Source organism: Gossypium arboreum, chromosome 10 (assembly GCF_025698485.1).
Source record: "Gossypium arboreum isolate Shixiya-1 chromosome 10, ASM2569848v2, whole genome shotgun sequence".
Taxonomy (NCBI): Eukaryota; Viridiplantae; Streptophyta; class Magnoliopsida; order Malvales; family Malvaceae; genus Gossypium; species Gossypium arboreum.
Genome location: NC_069079.1, coordinates 54,165,201 through 54,181,493, shown reverse-complemented (window position 1 = coordinate 54,181,493; position 16,293 = coordinate 54,165,201).

The following is a 16,293-nucleotide window of genomic DNA, read 5'->3' as shown; positions in this document are numbered from 1 at the left end:
TTGAAATCAACTACATGATAAACCATTTCATAAGAAATTTCATTCTTTAATCCTTACCACCCTTTCATGGTAACTTACCATTTGGAAACTTACTATTTCAATGGATAACTTTATAAGTAAACACAATACAAACCAACCAATAGCTTGGAACAAATCTATGCATCATCAACAACACATGTTAGTGCATCAATTCATGATTCACTTGAATTAACATAAGATAAGTCATTGAACATGAATAACCTCACTTGAAATCATCAATATCATGAACATAGACATACTTTAATTTAACCTTTCCTTTTCATTCCTTTTCATAGTTTTTATGATATAAGCCATTTGAAAACTTACTGTTCCTTCCCTTTTCATGCCCATTAAACCATTTAGAATAATATCGGATGGGCAGGAAAGCACATACAAAGTGTTTTAAACATATGGTCGAAACCATTTCTTTTCATCATTGCTAACTCAAGCTAGAAATGGGTCTGCTCACACAAGCTAACGGTCAGAATGTAACTACACGATATTGCTCACACAAGCTTATGGGTATCCACAAAAAATGTTAGAACTCAGCCATTGGTAGGACATTCAGGACCAAAACCCTGAACAGGTAACTTGGGTTTGCTCACACAAGTTGACGGTCGAAATGTAAGCTATACGATGCTGCTCCCACAATCTGATGTGTATCCCTAATAAATGCCAAACCTCCACCATCAGTAGAAAATTCAGGACCAGCACCTAAAACATGGAAACCCTAATGACATGTCATTTGTATCCAATATATTCTTAAGGTTCAAACTGGGCTCAGTAATCGTCAAAACGTCGTTGGATTTCCTTTGTTTCTATAAACGATAATTTTCATAATAATATATATTGATTCATTTACATTAGAACAATACATTAAACATTCAATTTAATCAACATTTAAGTGATTATAGTTCATACGAACTTACCTGACTAAATTGCAAAACTGTCGAAGTACAGGGGCTATTTGGTAATTTTCCATTCTTCTCGATTTTCCACTCAATCTTGATCTAAATTAATAATTTCATTCCATTTATTAATTTATATGGTAAAAAAATTTATTTTATGCAATTTAGTCATTTTTTACATTTTTACAAAATTACCCCTAACATTTTACTTTTATTCAATTTAGTCTTTGAGCCTAAAACATGCAAATTAACCATTTTTATTGCAAACCCATGTCAAAAAAATATTAATAGCATCCATTTCACCCCATTTTGCAATAATTTCACATCAAGTCCTTGAACTATTTCTATTTCAACAATTTAGTCCCTAATCGCGAAATTCATCAAAAATCACTTGACAAAATACTTTTAAATACCAACCAATAATCCAAATTGATCATTTAACATCTAAAATCACAAAGATTCATTAATGGAAACATTCAAAATCTTTAACAGTTTCAAAAATAAAGGTAAGGGCTAGCTTGAACTATTTCTATTTCAACAATTTAGTCTTTAATCGCGAAATTCATAAAAAATCACTTAACAAAATAATTTTAAATACAAAAAAATAATTCAAATTCATCATTTAACATCTAAAATCACAAATATTTATTAATGAAAACTTCAAAATCTTTAACAGTTTCAAAAACAAAGGTACGGGCTAGCTGGACCTAGTTGCAATAATCTCAAAAACATAAAAATTATTAAAAACATGCCAAAAATCACATACCAATTTAGCTTGTAAAGTTACCGAAATCTCAAGGTCAAAAATGGTTCCTTTCTCCTTACAATCGGTGAAGAAGACATGAAAATGATGATAATAACTTCTGTTTTTATTTAAATTAATTTAATTTATCAAATTACCATTTTAACCTTGGTTAATAATTAAATAAAACACCAAATCCATGTCCGCAATTGTCCACTAACTCCTTAAATGGTTTAATTACCATTCAAGTCACTCAAATCACTCCAATCAATAGTGATCAAATTTTACATCTTTTACAATTTAGTCCTTTTTAATTAATTAACTATTGAAACATTAAAATTTCTTAATGAAACTTTAGTACAACCTTAATAACCCTCTGTAAATATTTATAAAATTATTTACAGATCGGTTTTTAGAAATGAGATCCCGATACCTCATTTTTGAAAACCACTTGCCTTTAGGGTCTTACCATTTGAACTTAATTAATCATTCGTATAGCATAAATTACCATATCAAAAACCTTTTTAAAACCATATTTGACTCGTAAATATTAAAAAATAATATTTACGACCTTACTCGTCAGATTTGTGGCCCCAAAACTACTATTTTTGAGACCTCTATTTTTGAAACCCTAAACCTTAAACCCAAATAAATATTTGATCATACAACCAATATGCTCAAAAGGCACCTCAATTACAACAATTTAACATGTATTACACAAGTGCAAAGTAAGCCAAAATTTACAACCAAGTTGTAGCAGAGTTTATACCAAAACATACCACTTAATTCACAAATCAAAATTGCATTCATTATACTAAATTTACCATTTCATATCCATCAACAAAAACATTAGCACAAATAGTCTCATATGTCAGTTACACTCCCTATACCAAATTGACCATATTCAAGCATATTAAAGAACATCTCATAATATGAATTTATATTAACCATTCTAAACTCTCGTCATTCAAGCACCATATACCAAAATATCAACCATTATAAGGTCACATACACATGCCAATATAACAACAAATCTATCACTCAAAACACCATAATTACAAGTCAAAACATAATGGCTATATTAACAATCAAAACACCTATACATGTGCATATTTAACCAAATATCACTTGTTTTCATACCAAAACATAACATAATTTATACATAATAACCATACCAATTTTGGTCATTTCAAAACATACACCAATTTGACCATATTAACCACAACCAACAAGTTATCAATAGTACCTTAAGTACCTCAAATCCAAGGCAACATTTCATGCCATAATCATCAACCAAAATGACATATATATATCAAAGCATAGGAATCTACAGATAAAATCAATGGATAGTGTGATGGATCTCCGACTAGCTTCCAATCAATCGAGCTTCTAATAATCTGAAAAGTAAAGGAAAAACAACTACGTAAGCAATGAGTGCTTAGTAAGCTCGTATAAACTTTATTCATTTCAATCCATTTCAAATATGAAATTTATACATATCAAGAATAATCCTATACCAATACCGCAAGATTCATAAAACCATATTCAACAACTCACAAAGTGAATAAATCCACAACATCACATATACATATCATCCCTAGCATATTAGGATTTTATAAATCTCAAACCCTTTCAAATTTTCTTATTTTCATTTGGATTTCATTACTTTCCATTGCATTTACTTTCTTTAGCTTAAATAACAACATCAATTCAACTCATCTTTTCCTTTTTCATCATTTTACACTTCAAGTATGAACTTACTATTTCATTACATTTCCTCACCTGTTTCATATCCATAACACACAAGACATAAGCATATCAACAACCATAGCTACAAGTTAGTGCATTTAAACATAGCTCTTTTGGAATTAACCACATGAGAAACCATTTCATAAGAAATTACATAATTTAAACCTTACCATTCTTTCATGAACACAAGCATATTTTCATTTGGGTGCTTACCATTTCAATGCATAACTTATAGGTAAACATAATACAATCCAACCAATAGCTTGGCACATGCTTAAGCATCGAGCAACCTCACATGTTAGCATACTTGAACATATTTCACATGAATTCAACATGGATAACTATTATACTTGAATATTATTCAATTGGATATAACATCCTTCATAACATGACATGCTTACCATGTATCTCATCATTTCAATATATTTCATGTATACCTGTATCCTCTCATATTGAGCATTTACCGTTTCCTTTCCAATTCATGCTCATTGAACTGAACAGAATATTTTTGGATACCCGAGATAGCTCATACAAAGTGTGCTAACTCATATAAACTGTAATTCATCAATTCATGTACATATATGCTCACATGAGCTATGAATAAGTGTGCTCACACGAGCTGTGAAAATGGGCCTGCTTATATGAGTTGTGGGTTGGAACATAACTATCTGCAACACATCTCGAACCTTAACCCATCGGTAAGACATTCAAGACCAACACCTAAATAATGTAAACCCTAGTGACATGTCATTTGTATCCTACAAATTCCTAAGGTTCAAATGGGGCTCACTAGTCATCGTACGTCATTGAATTTCTATCATTTCATGACAAAATAAATTGCATAATAATAGCTATATATTAATTCATGTAAAATAGAATAGCACATTAAACATTCAATTTAACTCACATTTAAGTGTTTATAGTTCATACGAACTTACCTAGCTAAATTGTAGAAATTTCAAAGTATAAAGGCATTTTGGTAATTTTCTATTCTCCTCGATTTTCCACTCGATCTTGATCTAAATTAATAATTTAATACAATCTATTAATTTAGATAGTAAAATAATATATTTTATGCAATTTAGTTATTTTGAATTTTTTACAAAATTGCCCCTAAAGTTTTACTTTTATTCAATTTAGTCCCTGAGCCTAAAACATGCAAATTAACCATTTTTTTTTCAAAATTTAAGCTTATCTAAATTCTCATGGAACCCAAAACAGCACAAATTTTTATTAGTTTCACATTAAATCCTTGTAATTTTACTACTTTAACAATTTAGTCCCTAATTAGAAAATTAATAAAATCACTTAATAAAATATTTTTAAATAAAAATAATATCTCAAATTCATCATTTAACATCTAAATCACAAGTTTCATCAATGGAAACATTTAAAATCTTTAACAGCTTCAAAATCAAAGGTATGGGCTAGTTGGACCTAAGTGCAACGATCTCAAAAACATAAAAATTATTAAAAATAGAGCCAAAATCACTTACCATGCTAGCCTCAAAGCTTGTCGAAAATTAAAGGTATAAAAATTGCTTCCTTCCCTTAACCATTCAGTGAAGAAGACAATGAAAAAGATAAATAATATAACGGGTCAGTGAAATAAGAATAGTGGTTTCGGGACCACAAATTTGAAGTAAAAAAATTATTTTATTATTATTTTATTTCTTATAACTTGATAGTATTACCGTATAAAAATTTCGTTAAGAAATTTTACCGTTTACATGCTCAATTTGATAAAAAGGACTAAATCGCATAAAGTGCAAAAGTTGAGTTCTAGTAGCTAAAAGTATTAAAAAGCTACAGAACCTTAAAGTAAGAGTCCTTAGACTACTAATGAAGATAGTGGAATGTGATGGCTTGGCATTTGTGTAATTAGTGATGTTTTTAAAGGCTATTTAAGTAATTTATAAAATAATGATAAAAACAAATGAAATAAAACAAGTCTTCATCTTTTATTCATCATCATCAACCAAAATTAAAAGAGAAAAGGGAAGCCATTGTTGAGCTCCATTCAGCCAACCCTATTTTATCAATAGGTAAGTGATTTTTGTCCCATTTTTAATGATTTTTATGTTTTCAAGATCGATGTAGCTTAATTTAGCAAGCTTGAGGACTAATTTGTGAAAATGTTAAAATATTAGGGTTTTTCCATGAATGAATATAGGTTGTTTTTATTGTTTTATGGAATAAAATGGATAGTTTTTGTTAGATAAATAACTTTTGCTCAGTGATTTTTTGATGAAAATGTCAAATATGGATTAAATTGAAAATTAGAAAATTTTATATGGTGAAATTGTGAAATAAATGAAATATAGGGCTTGCTAAGGACCTAATTGATATTCGGCTATAGTGGGTTATGATAGAATTGTATGAATTTTCATTTTTATGAGCTAGGGACTAAATTGCAAAGAAATTAAAAATATAGTGGCAAAACGATAATTTTTCCAAAATATGATTTTGGGTTAAATTGAATAAACTACATATTGAATTGAGTTAAATTTATCCGTAGAGATCAAGACAGACCTCGTACGGCTTTAGATCAGGGCAAAGAGAAAGTCTCGGATTAATCACCTCCGTATCTGCGTATAGTCGTCAAGGTAAGTTCATGTGATTAAATTGTGTTTATATGTTTCATATTGAATTATGCATGAACTGTGAATTGTTATATTTATACACGGTTGCATATCCAACGACATACGACAATTACCGAGCCCCGTTTGAACCTTAGGAATTCTTAGGATACAAATGACATGTCATTAGGGTTTACATGATTCGGGTGCTAGTCTTGAATGTCCTACCGTTGGCTAAGGTCTGACATGTGTTGGGGATACTCTACAGCTCATGTGAGTAGCATCGTGTAGCTACGTTCCAATCCATAGCCCATGTGAGCATTCTGATTTACAGCTCATGTCAGCATACATGTACAGGATTTGAAAGATTACAATTATATGAGTTAACACACTATATGTGAGCTATCCTAGGTATCCAACGGTATTCTAAATGGTTCAACAGGCATTATTCTGAAAAAAAATGGTAAGAGTTCATTATGAACTATTATAGGGATAAATGAAATGGATGATACATTTATATGAAACTTAATCAAATGTTGTGCTCATCCATGTTTATTTGTTTATATATGTATTTAAATGGCTAACATGTTTTGATGTATATTCTTGGGCATTTGCCCAAATTATGTTGGGATATGTTATATTTACTTACCCATTATGTGATTAAATGGTAAGTTATGTTCTATGTTATACTAACTTACTAAGCTTAAATGCTTACTTTGTGTTATTTTCCATGTCTTATAGTGAATCGGAAGCTTGTCGAAGCTATATCTCACTATCCATCGGCTATTTTGGTACTTTTTGTTGTTTTGATTTTGGTTATAATGGTATGTATAGGTATATTGGCTAATGTGAGCTTATATTTTTTGGTTGTTGATATGACCATTTGACTTGGCTTGTGTTCTGGCATTTTGTTGGTGAAATGACATATTTTGATATGTATATAAGTAGCCTTAAAATGGTTGATGTTTGGTTTAATATGTTTGAATGATGGAAGATGAATGATAGTAATGAATATGCATATTATATATGTCATGTGCCCTTTTTGGAAATGTGGTGAATTGGTACTTTGTATATATGTGCAATTTTGGTTGTAGGTACATGCCATGATGGGTGAGAAAAAAGGCTTGTAAAATAGCCTATTTTAGTCCACACGGGTAGAGACACGGGCATGTGTCTCAACTGTGTGTGATATACGACCAGGCGACACAACCGTTTGTCCCCTGTAGCTTTCAGAAGGTTGCAAGTTAGGCTGTTACGTTGCCTAGCACACGGCTTAGCACACGGGAGTCTGGCTTGGCCGTGTGACCCAAGTCAGTGAGTTACACGGGCACGAACACAGGTTGGGACACAGCCGTGTGTCCCTACTTCGAATGCCCACACGGCCTAGCCATATGGCCGTCTGATCCCTGCAGTGTTTAAAATTTTCACTATTTTCTAATAAATTCTCTAAGTTTCTGATTTAGTCCTGACTTGTTTCTAATGTGTTTTCAGGGCCACGAGGGCTCGTATAAGGGACTATATGCATGATTTAGATTGGTTTTAATATGATTATTGATATGATTCGAAATGTTTGAAACTTATGTTTGTTTGATTTGAAAACTTCGGTAATTCTCCATAATCTTGTTATGGCGATGGATACGAGTTAGGGGTGTTACAAATAAACATTTTGGTTTTATTTATTTTAATTAATTATCAAATTATCATTTTACCCTTGGTTCATAAATAAATAAAACACCAAAATCATGTCCATATTTGTCCACTAACCTCTTCAATGGTCTAATTACCATTTAGGCCCCTTTTCTTTTATTCAATTAACCATTTAATCACTCAATTCAAATAGTGATCAAATTTTACATACTTTATGATTTAGTCCTTTTTAATTAATTAACTATTGAAACATTAAAATTTCTCAATGAAACATTAATACCACCTTAATAACACTTCGTAAATATTTATAAAAATATTTACGACTCGATTTATAGAAACGAGGTCCCAAAACCTCATTTTTTAAAACCACTTGACCTTACCACTTAAACTTAATAACTCGCTTATATAATGAAAATCACTATATTAAAGACCCTTTTAAAACCATGTTTGACTCATAAATATTAATTAATAATGTTTACAAACTTACTCATTGAATTTGGTGGCCCCGAAACCATTATTTCCAACACCACTGAAAAGCGGACTGTTACAATGTCAACAAGTCAAAACTAGAGGTTATGTTTCGTATTAACTAATATAGTTTGTTATGATTTTTAATTGGTATTATGAGGGAGTTATAATAAATTTTATGTCTAGATTATCCTGACGACAAGAAGAAAGAATTGAATTGAATTGTTATTATCAAGTTGATAAAATTGACTCAATCGTTTTAGTCAGAATGGATTATTCACTTGAGGAGCTAGTGAGTTATATGTATTTGAGCTTATCTCTAGATTCGGGAATAAACTTCTTAAAATTATGGGCAAGTAGACGAACAGTCAGAATAAGAAACTCATATTCTAGTAGACATGATACAGGGATATATTAACCAAATCAGAGATAGTTGGAAAATGTTATTATGGGTTAAATTCGTTCTGGTAATAGTAGCTATCATACTTGTAATTAAATGATACTATTTGAAGCTTTTCATGAATAGAATGTAGAACCCTGATATGTTAGCCTGATGGAGCAATAAGTTAGCTTGGTCAGAGTAACCAAAATTGTTATCAGTTGAAAGCAACATATGTAGATGTATCGGAAACATCATTTAGAATCTGTGATGAAAATTATGAATTTTAGCTAAACTCTATGAATTAACTAATATGTCTAGAACCTAATGATTTGGGTTTTTCGGTTACGTTTTGATAGAAAATTTACTAGAAATTTCTCGGTAGTTGTACTACTAATGGTGAAGCTATGACAGGAAAATATCAGAGTTGTTCAGTTAAGTCAGATATCTACTTTAGCCTCAACCAGAGAAGAATTTATTGTTTACAGTAATGTTTCATTCAGATGATCCTAAATTAAGATGGTTTAAGTATCATGAGGTTGAGGGTCGAATCGTTAGTTCTTTGAGATACAAAGAAAAACATTTAATTTTGTACACTAACTAATTCTGGGATTTTATAGCACATCTTATAGGAGGATCAGGATATTGTCTATTCGATCTAAATTAGTTAGCAATAAAGTGAATAATGCCTTGAGACTAAGGTACTGGTGCTGGGGGATAAAAAGTGAAATTTCAGAGTTTATTTTGATATATCTGTTATGTCTATAAGTCAAGAGAAATTATCAAGTACTGTTTGTAATATTACATTCTAGTATGAATTTTGGTGGGGAATGGGTTATGATAGATTTCATTTTTTGGACTACCCTTGAAAATGAGAAAGAAAAACTTGATCTGAATAGCTGTTATCAAGTGAGAAATTTTGAGAACCAAATTTTCGTAAGAGGGGAGAGTTGTAACAACTCGTTTTTCAGTAGTATCAGAAACAGTAGTTTCGGAGCCACAAATTCGATGAGTAAGTCCATAAATATTATCACTTAATATTTACAAGTCGAATATATTATAATGATAAATTTTGATTTAATGAATTATGTTAAATGAAAGAATAATTAGGTTCAAGTGGTATGTCCCTAAAGTCAAGTGGTTTTAGAAAATGAGGTATCGGGACCTTGTTTCTATAAATCAAGTCGTAAATATTTTAAAAAATATTTAAGAAGTGTTATTAAGGTTGTATTAAAATTTGATTAAGAAATTTTAATGTCTAGATAGTTAATTAATTAAAAAGGACTAAATTGTAAAGAATGCAAAAATTAATCGCTATAAGTTTATTTGTATTAAATAGTTATGAAAGTATGAAGTGAAGGTTTTAAAGTGCAAATACACCTTAATTATTGTGATGTACGGTTAGTGGGTGGAAAAATAAGAAATACTTTGTATTTAAAATGTTTTAATTAAAAGATTTTATATGTCAAAATAATAATAAAGGAATAAAACAAAAGTTATAATCATCATATCTTCATTTTCATGGTTTTGGAATCGAAACTCAATAGTTGAAGAACACCAAGCTTTGTGTCAAGCCATTCTCCTTTGCATGGTATGAAATTGAAGCCCATTTTTAGTAATTTTTATGTTTTTGAGATCGTTGCAACTACGTCCAACTAACTCGTATCTCCATTTTCAAAATTTTTAAAGATTGTAAAACATGCCATTGATGAATTTGTAATATTTTTTTATGCTTATGATATATTTTTAAGCTTTGTTGTTAAATAGACATATTTTATTAAGTAGTTTTTGGTAATTTTAGTGTTTAATGACTAAAATGTAAAATTAGTAAAAGTACAATGATTTGATGTTAAATAACAGCAAATATGGGTTGTAGTGAACTGTTATACTATTCAGTTGAGTTTGACTTTAGTTAAACTTGGTTAAATTGCAAGATTGGGGCGTAGGGACTAAATTGCATAAAAGGTAAAATATTGGGATAAATTTGTAAAATGATTATGGAAAGACTTAATTGTATTAAACATATTTTTTAAGTGCTAGAATAATATTAATTGAATGAAAATTTATTATTTAGATCTAGAAACGAATCAAAACAGAGGAAAAGCTAATATGTCGGTCAGTCGTCGACCTTGTTTTACTACTGTAATTGTCGAGGCAAGTTCGTAGGTATAGAATTGTACATATATATATTATGTTACTGTTGACTTATGAATGTATATATATGATGTTTAAAATGTGAGTTGAAAATCGAAGTATTGTAACTAAATATAAGGTGAGAAAGGATTTTTTTGACAACTATTGAATATTTATGAAATATGATATATATGATTTTGGAATGATTATGAATTGTTATAGCATGTGTATTGAGAAATATGGAAGTGCCTCTGATTCATGAAAGTTATAATTTTGTTAAAATGCTCATTTGGACATAGTAAATGATTATGATACAATTAGCATGCCAATCGAGTTAGTATGCATGCTTGTACGGTATTTGCACTTTGGTGCCTCTGTATACACTTCGGTGTCCCTGTTCGTACTATGGTGCCCTTGTTTGCACATTGGTGCCCCTTTCTACACCGCGGTGCTCTTATTATACATCTATGATGCCTCTAGTGTGGTGTAGTTACCCGAGCATCCAAGTCAATTTATTAGTTCATTAGACTAAATGATAATGAATTTACAAAATTATTTATATGCTTAAAGGCTAATGTATACTCAAGATATTAGTAAATGTTAAATATTCAATGAACTACTTCATCATGTGTAAGTATAATTACATTAATGATTATACGGTTAAATATAGATGTTTATATACATAGAGGAATGAGTTTGGATTGAATTATTATAGTACGAAGTGAACGATGAACCATTTTCAGTACAAATCCTATAAGTGCTTCATAAATGATTAAAAGGTATGATTAATCTATTTATGTATTTTTTCACATTGTTTAGTGAAAGTAAGTGATTCTGAGATGATATGTTTATATGAAAGTTTGAAACGAAAGATGAATTACAGAATAATTACATGTTAAGTGTGTAAGTGTTATGGAAAGAATAAACGCAACACCCCAAACCCGGCCTAGATGTTATGGCCAAATCTGGTAGCATTACGAAGAAAATTTATAAAACGACTTCCATGTTATTTGCAAGTCATCGTAAACCGTTGTTACCTAGTAAGCCCGATTTGTTTGGAAAATGTGTTGATATGCTTATTTAATTTAAAATCGTTGTTTGTTTATTACAACCAATTCAAATTAGTATTTTGTAGCGTAGTTTCATAAAACATTATATTTTTAGTAATTCAAATTGTTACTTTGAAAGCCGTTATTTTAGAAAAGTTGTAGTTTTTGAAAATACTGTTTTATCATTCGCTACGCTAAAGCCAAAACCAAAATCTGAAACTGAAAACAGTCCCAAAAGTATGGAGAGTCCTAAAATTACAAACACTAAAAAAACAAGAAAATTAAGCAATTTTCTTATGAAAATGAAGTTTTACGGAAAAATGGTCACATCTGAGCTTTAATCGCACCGGCCCGCCTAAGTCTGAAGGTTACCTAAATAGAATAGGCAAATAGAGAGTGAGTTTTGATAACTCCGTGTGTAACGCATATATAAAAACAGAAGTCAGATTCAATCTCATGGTAGAATAGATACATATGTAAAATCTTTTGAAAAATCATATTTATACAGAATCGTACAAATACAAATATGCATAATCCTACCCTCATCCTCTACATATCAACTCCGACCATCCCAACACACCACGTGGGGTATAAAACACCCACCTAGCCTTACACAACGCATAGTGTCTATACGACACTTTTCAAAAAATTCACAGTAGTGCTACCAGTATAATGGTGTGGATTACCTTACACAGAACACTTCCTCATAATACAAACCCACCCCATAACCAAATATAGACAGAATATCAAATAAATCAGAATAATAGATACCCACAGGTAAGTCACATGCATACTCATATAACAAATACTAAACATGTTTATACATAACAGTTCAAACATATCGCATTTCATTATATGTGTTTATGTATTGTTCACGTCTTGTTCATATTCACAGATTAGCAGTTTCCATGCTTTAAGGCTTATAATAACACAAACTGACCCTACGAAAAGCCCATAGTCTACCAAAACAATGTGTACAACCCTAGGAAAAATTCAAAAATTTGAGCCTCCATGGCCATGTGAGTCCACATGCCCAAAATAGCCCTGAACGTGTGGCCTACATGGCCTGACACACGGCCCACACGCCTGTGTGGCCCACACGGCCCAAAATGGCCTAGGTCGTGTGTTATACATGACCTCACACACAGCCTACCACACGGCCAGGCACACAGCCGTGTGGCATCGATAGACCCAATTTTTGGCTTTCACCGATCGTCGTTTTCTCGCGTTTTTGTTAAACACCTATCCTGATTTTGATGCAAACGCTCCCACGAGAATCCAAAACCTCAAAATCGACAATAAAACATCCAGAATCAATCTTAACTCCTCAATTTTTATCGAGTAACCACTCAACTACAACGAAACCATAAGCAAATTCACCTAAAAGATTGCACTTATAACAGTTTCAAATACTTACCCTTGCGTGTAGGTAGCACCACACAAATCTTAATTCACCGATGAATTGTTTGCTTCATAAACTTCACCTAAAACCAATCAATTGGTTATCATTGATGCAAAACCCACCTCACCTCAACACAATCGAAAACCCTTCTAACACAAGATAATGAGATGAACTTACACAATTGAACACCGCTATCGTGCTTAAATAGAAATAACAAGGAAAGTAAGGCACTAAAGATCAAAAATGAAAAAGAACAATTTTTTCTACCCAACTCACATGAAAAAAGAAGATACAATATTGTGGGAAAAAGAAAAAATAATGTGGGGAAAAAAACAAAAGTAAACGTATAAAAGGGGAGGGATTTTGGTATATTTCCTCTTTTTTTTTCCAAACAAAAGAAATAACAAAATAATAATAATAAAAACCAATCCTAACCAACCACTACCCACTAACTCCCATCTTTATTACATCACTTCCTATAGTTTTAAACAAACCCAACTTCCTCTACAGCAAAGTCTAACAAAACTATTAACAAAATAGAATAATCCAAGCTACGTATACCGAGACTCGAACTCACAACCTCACACTCACACCGCAAATCACTTAACCACTGCAACACATACTTACTTATGAACAAAATTAACGAATCAAGACTTTTAGGATGTTACAACTCTCCCCTAAAAGAAATTTTGGCCTCGAAATTTACCTGATTCAAACAAATGCGGATATTGCTGATGAATCAAGTCCTCAGGTTCCCACGTGGTTTCCTCAGTGCCGTGATTCTGCCACTGAACCTTAACTAACAGAATAGACTTCCTCCTTAAAACTTTCACATCTCGATCCAGAATCTAAACTAGCTCCTCCTCAAAAGTCAAATATGGTCTAACATCTATCTCTTTAATAGGAACAATATGAGATGGGTCCGACAGATACCACCTTCAACATGGAGACGTGAAAAACATCATGAATACGGTCTAACTCTGGAGGTAGCTCTAACTAATAAGATACCAGTCCCACACGTTTCAGAATCTGATACAACCCAATGAACCTAGGGCTTAACTTGTCTTTACGACCAAAATGTATAACTTTCTTCCAAGGCGATACCTTAAGGAACACACAATCCCCCATAAAATATTTAATGTCCCTTCTTTTCAAATCCGCATAGGACTTCTGCCTGTCAAAAGGTGCTTTAAGACAATCCCGAATTAGTTTAACTTGGTCTTCAGTCTCAGAAACCAACTCAAGACTCAAAACCTATCACTCACCTAGCTCAGTCCAACACAATGGAGTACGACACTTACAACCGTATAGACCCTCATGAGGTGCCATCTGAATACTACATTGGAAACTGTTATTGTAGGCAAACTTGGCTAATGGTAGAACATCCTCCCAACTACCTCAAAAATTGATTAAACTACTCCGAAACATATCCCCCAATATCTAAATCACCTTCTCAAATTGACCATCTGTTAGAAGATGGAACGTAACACTGAAATCCAACCTCAAACCCAGAGCCTCGTGAAGTTTTCTCTTAAATTGAGAAGTAAAACGAGGATCTCTATCAGAAATAATTGAGACTGGTACCTCATGAAGTCTCACGATCTCAGAAACATATAACCCATGCACGATGACCCATACAGAATCCTTCTTAGTAAGTGTTAAGGGCAACCCACTAACGAAGTCCATTGCCACACGTTCCCATTTCCACATAGGATTCTTAACAGGTTGAAGCAAACCCAAAGGAAACTAATGCTTAGCCTTAACTGGCTGGCACGTCAGACAACGAGAAACAAAATTTGTTACCTATCATTTCAACCCCGACCACCAATACAGTTCATGAAGATCTCGATACATCTTATTTCCACTAGGATGCATAGCATAAGGGCTACTATGTGCTTCCCTCAGAATAGACTGTCTCAAATAAATATCATTCTGTTTACAAACTCGACCTCGAAAACATAGAACCCCATCACTATTTATCCCTAAATTAGACGTACTACCATCCTCTCTTTGACAGAAACGCAGAACTAGAGAATCATCCCCCAACTCTTTATCTCAAATCTGATCAATCCAAGTCGGCTTAATTTGTAACTCATCCAGTAGACCCTCATCATCAAACAAACTTAGGCAAACAAACATTGCCCTCAAATCGGACATTGCTCTACAACTAAAAGCGTCAACCACCACATTGGGTTTACCGAAATGATACTTTATAGTGTGGTTGTAATCCTTGAGCAGTTCAATCCATCTACGCTACCTAAGGTTTAACTTCTTTAGGTAAGGAGATACTTACGGCTTTTGTGGTTGCTGTAAATGATACACCTTTCACCATACAGATAGTGCCCCCAAATATTTAAGGCAAAAACCACAGTAGCTAGCTCGAGATCATGCGTCAGATAATTCCTTTTATGTAGCTTAAGTTTTTGGGAAGCATGAGCCACAACCTTACCATATTGTATCAGAACACATCTCAAACTGACATGCGACGCATCACTATATACCTTGAACTCTTTACCAGATTCAATCTGTATTAGAACAGGAGCCTGAGTCAAAACAGATTCGAGCTTCTCAAAGCTCAATTATTACTCATTAGTCCAGATAAAAGAAGCGTTCTTTTGCAACAACTTAGTCAGAGGAGCTGCAATCAACGAGAACCCTTAACAAATCTTCGATAATAGCCCGTAAGACCCAGAAAACTGTGAATCTTAGAAACATTTTTAGGTTGTTTCCAATCATGTACAGCCTCAATCTTTCTAGGATCAACTCAGATCCCCTTTACAGAAGCCACATGCCCAAGAAATGACACCTCCCTTAACCAGAACTCACACTTTGTAACGCCCCAAATTTTGGGCCTAGATGAATTGGGCTTTGGGCTTTAGGTTTCATAAAATTTTTAAGTGAGCAAGAAAATGACAAATTACATGTTGGCTTTAAGGGTTTAAGGAATTTGAAGTGTCTAGGTTTGTTGGAGAAGTTCTGGGTTCGAGTTTTGTGGTGGATGAATTTTAATTTAATTATTAAAAGAATCAGGGTTGGCAGTAGTTGGGCTTTTAAATAAAGATAGGGGAAAATGGCATCAAAAAGCCTTGTGGAGGAGTGGCTAAGTGACGCCACTTAAGGTGTAGGGAAGTGGTGTTAGTAGCTAGAAAGGAGATCCGAGGTTCGAATCCTAGCTTAGTATTTTTAGGAGTTTAATTTTGGCCTTCTAGAAGGTTGGAA